The 6,437-nt window shown below is 33.8% G+C and overlaps 1 pseudogene; it reads left to right on the forward strand.

Moving 5' to 3' along the window:
• Positions 1-710: 710 nt before the first annotated feature.
• Positions 711-2,068, forward strand: LOC145067770 (cyclin-L1-1-like; annotated as a pseudogene).
• Positions 2,069-6,437: the final 4,369 nt, after the last annotated feature.

Raw genomic sequence — 6,437 nt, forward strand, 5'->3', positions numbered from 1 at the left:
GTTTACATTTAAATAGGATAAAAAGGTGTTATTTAAAATTTCAAATCCCAATTAGAGGCAGGCAGGCAGCGGGTGGCACTACTGCTAAAATTAAAAATTTCCATCACCAACGATAATCCTAAAAACTAAAGTCATGAATCGGCATCCTCTTCTTTGCTCTTCATCATCGTCGGACGTTTTATACGTTTCTTCAATAACATAAGTGTGTAACTCCGATTTTTTTTCCTTTTTTGTGATTCTTTATTTACAATTAGCGTTTTGAGTTATTTTATCGAGGGTTTTAGGGTTTTATTGCAGATCAGATACTTGAGTTTTAACCTCAGTAGGCGTCATACGACGAAATTTACAATGTAAGTGTAACACTGCTACTTTTTTGTGGTTTTATGTTGCCGATTTGTGTTTTTTCTTCTTTTACTCATCTTAGTCATCATAGGAAGTGTCCACCTTTCTTCCTAGGGTTTTCTATCTGTATAGTTAAAATTCACCATCCAAACATAAGGCATTGTATTTATTGGTTCATATGATAAGTGTTTAGTGCTGATATCATAGAATATGAGTTGAAATATTGATCCTAAAGACGAACAGGAGGCCTAGAAGGCCATTAGTAGTTGTTTTTTTTTCTTGGTGGAACATCATATAACCTTAGTAATTTTGAAAGTCATCATTCTGAATCTTAAATGTTTGTTGGTGTTCTTGTGACAGTGTGACCAATGATCAGTGCAGCTGTGGATACCTTCTATCTGACAGATGAACAGCTCCATAACAGTCCTTCTAGAAAAGATGGAATAGATGAAGCCACATAGACAACACTTAGAATCTATGGGTGTGATCTTATTCAAGAGAGTGGCATTTTGCTTAGGCTGTATCCTTTTGACAATCGATATTTATCTATTGTTGTATAATCAATATTTGTCATCATTTTAACTTCTAAGAATCTAGCTATAGATTCTTTATTTCTATGTTTGCTGAATAATTGGAACAATTATAAACATTCTTAACTATATTTCATGTTAATATACAGACCACAACATGTGATGGCAACAGGTCAGGTTTTGTTTCATCGATTCTATTGCAAGACATCATTCGTTCGTTTCAATGTGAAGGTATGCTTATTAACACTTGTGATGATGTGATTTCAAATTTTGAAAGAGTTTGTAACTTTGTATGTATTGAAACTTTAGTTTAAAATGAGGATTTTTTTTTTGTTTTCTTGTGACTAACATGTTCCTTGATGCCAGAGAATTGTTGCTGCTTGTATTTGGCTAGCATCACGACAAGGTGAAAATCCAAGGAGAGCAAGATACGTGATCAATGTATTCCAAAGAATGGAATATAGGAGGGAGAATCTCACTCTAGATTATTTGGATGCTTCTTCAATGGTAATTTAGTCTTTTTGCTTTAGTTGAAGGAGGCTGGAGTTTCAATGTTTTATCTTTGATGCTTATATTATTGTGCAGAAAAAGCATCCAGAATTAAAGATGGATTTGATCAGATGCGAAGGACATATCCTAAAGGAGTTGGCTTTCTCATGCCATGTTGAAATTCCTCATAAACTCATGGTAAGTTACATTTCAGTTTTGGGGACACATCCAAAGTTGATGCAAGAATCATGGAATCTTGCCAATGATAGGTATGCGATATTCAGTTCTTTTATTCCTTAATAATATTGTTGTTATCATCTATTCTTCACATTCTTGTTTGATGAAATGAAATGACACTTGTTTTTTCTTTCTTGTGAACAAACAGCTTGCGCTCAACTTTATGTGTGAGGTTGAAGGCTGAGGTTGTGGCATGTGGTGTTGTATATGCTGCTGCCCGAAGAGTACATGTTCCCCTACCCGAAAATCCTCCATGGTGGGAAGCATTTGAGGTTGAGAAAAGTGGTATAGATGAAGTGTGTAGAGTTCTAGCCCACTTGTATAGTCTACCCAAGGCAGAATATTTACATGTATGCAAAGAAGATGGGTCCTTTACTACAATGTCTCTTGTAACAATTGTTACTCATGAGTCAAAAGCCACAGAAATTGGTAAGATGAAAAAAGAACGTCTAAGGAAAGGGAAAAGATAAAGGAGAAGGAAAAAGGAAAGGGAAAGGGAAAGGGAAAGGGAAAGGGAAAGACATAGGTTAGTTTGTTTCAAGTTGTAAATATGAAGCTCTGATTCTTAGTCTCATTAGGTTATGCCTCAACATTTAACTCTAAGACATCACTTAGTCTAGAGATTACTCTTATGTAGATAACACCTTAACATGATATCACTGTTTTCATTTATACTTTTAAGTACTAAAATAATTATTACATATTTAATAATTGAATAATAATATATTGGTGATAAACTGAAAACAAAAAAGAAGAATGTGATCTAATTAATATCCGATTTTTCATATAAAAAATCCATATGATAACAAATTATAGTACTGTATAATTATTTAATTAAATGTAATATTAAAATAGAGATCGTAATTACATAGAAAAAAAATGAGCTTGCAAGTCTTTCACATATTGAAAGAACTGATCTAGCTGGCTTTCAAATGTGGATGAGGTGGCATTGCAATTTAGATTGAAAACTCTGGTTGTGGAAGCTCTATGACCATTAATATCAGTGCATTACCACTCTTCTTTCAATTATGTCACATAATTACATCTCACATCCTTACAGTCACAATATTCTTTTAAAAGTGGTCCCATACTAACAACTCGAAATACAGATTAAAAACCAAAAGTAATAACAATTGATAAAACAAATCGATGGATTAGTGCAATATTTAATATATTACATTAATATTATAATCATAAATTGGGCCCACAAAACAATTTGCAAGTCTTTCGACCTGTGAAATACATTGGGTAACATGACATGATTTTAAGCATATGTGGTCTTTCAAAAGTCATTTGCAAGTAGTGATGCAAATGCTCTAATACTTATTACGGATTTGAATAAGTGACAAAACCCAACCCATTGCTGAAATTCCTAAACAAAACAAAACATTATACAAATATATTTACTAATTAGTTATGATATGGGATATGTACTGTAATTTTTGTGTAATTGTAACTGGTCCCTTTTGGTAGGATCTTAGGATCCCAATTACATCTTACGATCACTATATTGTAAATCTAAATATGATTCTACGTTGGATCCTAATCTTTTAACAACTTTGAGTTGAACGTCCAAGATTTGGTAGAATTTTAAGCACGTTGATGATAAAGATGGCAAATAATAGGCCCAATGTGGTAGATGTTTGAGGTAGTTTACAGTATGCTTTCATGACATTGAGTTGTAAGTATTTCAATACTTTGTTTCGGTTGATTTTAATGCTATATAAATATGTTCTAATTTTTTATATTGTAATTAGATGACATGTAAAAAATGTTGGACAATTTATTGGGACAAGCCAAAATGCATGGAAATTTGAACCTTTTCATTTCGATAATGACATAACACGAAAATTGTTCATAAATTTGATGCTTAAGAAAGTGCTATTGTTTGATTTCTTTAATGGGTCAAACGTGGTAAAATTTATTCAAGGAAAACAACATTACTTGCATTTTTGTAGATATAGATAAATAAAAACTTTATAGACTGCCTTTTGATTTGGTTCATTCCGATTTACTTAAGATATAGATAAATAAAAACTTTATAGACTGCCTTATATATACATTAATTTTGCACGCATGATAGAAATACAATTTGTTAATTACATAAAATTATTTCATGCCTACCATGGACTACAATGAATGTTATTTCCTTGAATTCCTCAGCCTACAAGGTTCCATATCGAATACTCTTGTCCACACACTTCCCAAAAACATGGTGGAGTTGAGCGAAAACATTGTTATATTCTAGACACTGTTTTTACGTTACTCATCTCCGTTCAATGCCCATAATATTTTTGGGGTGAGGCTGCTCTTTTAGTAGTCATCCTTCTGCATAATCAATGTTCACATAAAGCTCCATATGGAAAACCCCTAATTACAATATTCTTAAAGTTTAGGGTTGTGCTTGCTTTGTCATAGGAAGATACAAAAGTTCAAATTATTTATAGCCTTTGTTGTTTTATGGGATAGGGTATTAAATACAAAGGATATCAGTGGTAGGATCCTATCTCTAAACGAATTCGTATATCCAATCATCTAGAAAAACAAAATGTTCTCCTCCGACATATCAATTCTAATGTGATTTTTTGCATTCAGTCTTTACCAATCTATTCAGCTATTTCTAGACCAACCTTTGTTTATGTGCTATCTTTTGAGATTATTGCCCTTCCTTCGTCTCCATCTACGGACTTGTCTTCTAAAACACCATCTATTGTCCATCCTAAGTCTCCATCATACATTGCCATCTTTCACCATTTTCTACCCATGAATCTACTCCTAACTCTTCCTCTATGGACTGTTGCGAAATTTCTACAATGCATGAGGATTCTACGACCAACAACCGTCGATCCAACCAAGTAAAAAATATACCTTTTTATATTCATGATTACAAGTATTACTCTACTCTATTTTTTCGCATACCCCATCTTCATACGAAGAAGAACTTACCAACTCACTTTTGTAGAAAAGCTATATCTAAAGGATTGTGAGCTCTTAATAAGGATTAAACATGGGGCGTTGTCCCTTTACCTTCATGAAAGATCATCATTGGCTCTAAACAGGTTTTCAAAGGTAATATAACTCTAATGGCTCTATTGATTGATATAAAGCTATGTTAGTTGCAAAAGGTTAAATCAGGAGTATGAAATTTACTATAAGGAGACTTTTTTACCGTATAGAAGTTAAATGCTTTTTCTCCGTAATGGTCTCGGTAAGGAAGTTTATATGTAACCCCCTCTAGGTGTTTCTAAGAAATGGGATCATATTTTTCGTCTAAAAAATGTTTGTTATGATAACAAATAGTGACTGAGAGTTTGATTTGAGAAATTCACCACCATCATTTAGTCTTCGGGTTTTAGTGTTTTACCGCTATCAACTATGACACCAGACATCTCGTTAAAATTGTTGCCTCAAGTACTATTCTTATTGTTATCTATGTGAATGACATAATTGATTTAGGTATGGCAATGTTCATGATCTAAAAAAGTTGGTTAATTTTCATTTTGAGCCGAAGTATCTGGGTTTACTTTTTTTTGGTATGATAGAAGAATATATTAAAAAAATAACTCTTGCAAGAAGCTAGAGAAAAACCATTGCAAACCGGTGTAAGCTAAAACTGGGTTATGAAGCCAATCAACCTAGTTAATTTTAGCCTTTCTACTCCTATTACAAATCCAGAAATATGCCCCATCAACAACATTATCAAACAAATCATATTTTCAAGGAGTAGAAGATCTAAAAAGCAGAAAATTTCGATAATTGCACACAAACTCCATAAAGAAGTTATCACCACCGCATCAAAAGCCTTCCAATGACCTCTTGTCAATCAAGTCAAATTTACCCAAAAGAAATGGGAGTGAATAGAAAGACATTTAGGAACCCCAGACGCCACCAAATACCAATTCCCACCTACAAATCAATCGAGAGGGAGCAACCTGAGAAAAATGGCCAACCGTCTCAACAAAATAAGAACATAACGAACACAAAATTGAGTACATTGTAATGCCCTAGACGAAAGCCACTCCCTCGTCGAGATGTTATCCAATTTGATGGGCCATAAGAGAATGTTCAACTTGATAGGAACCAATTATGCCACCAAGTCTCTATCCCCTTGTCCTTAGCATAACGTTGTCCAACATGACACGAGCATATGAAACTGAAAAAGAATCATTAACATCCAACAACCACCCGACTTGTCATTTCAATCAAGAAGTGAAACGGTTTTCATTAGAGAACCAAATTCTGACTACTGCTCCTGCCCTACTCCGCCCTTAGGAGGTTGCTTCAGGGGATGAAACTCCCAACCAATGTTCACCCGATCTTTAACCAATACATCCTTATGCAAGTCCACCGAAACCTTGTGGAAGATTGAGGAAAGGGATTGATGTCGGCATCACGCCAAAAAAAATCCGTGAACACCTCATTACCAACCCGAATGGGAAAAAGGCCTATAAATTTGTTGAAAAGTATAGAAACAATTTTTTTCCAACATCAAAGATTCTTATATCATTTAAGGATAGAGAACTAGAAGGTTTTCATGTACATACAAAGGAAACCTCACTACAATCACCTATTCTACTCTCTGAACAAATCACTCAGCCTAATCTAAACAGATTATCAAGAATACATCATAATATCAATGAACCCTAATTTTTGAGAGATGAAAAAAACAAGAGAAAGTTACAGAGGAACTGCCCTTCCTTTATATCATTGCGTCAAGATTGTGGTTTGGATCCGAAAATCCACATGTCTAATTCTACACAAGTTTGATAAAACGAGTCGCAGTTCAGAACGCCATAATAATAGAAACAACCCCTTGAACCAGATTAATAACAAAAAGTG

Source organism: Lactuca serriola, chromosome 8 (genome assembly GCF_051521515.1).
Source record: "Lactuca serriola cultivar US96UC23 chromosome 8, Lser_US96UC23_V15, whole genome shotgun sequence".
NCBI classification, from domain to species: Eukaryota; Viridiplantae; Streptophyta; class Magnoliopsida; order Asterales; family Asteraceae; genus Lactuca; species Lactuca serriola.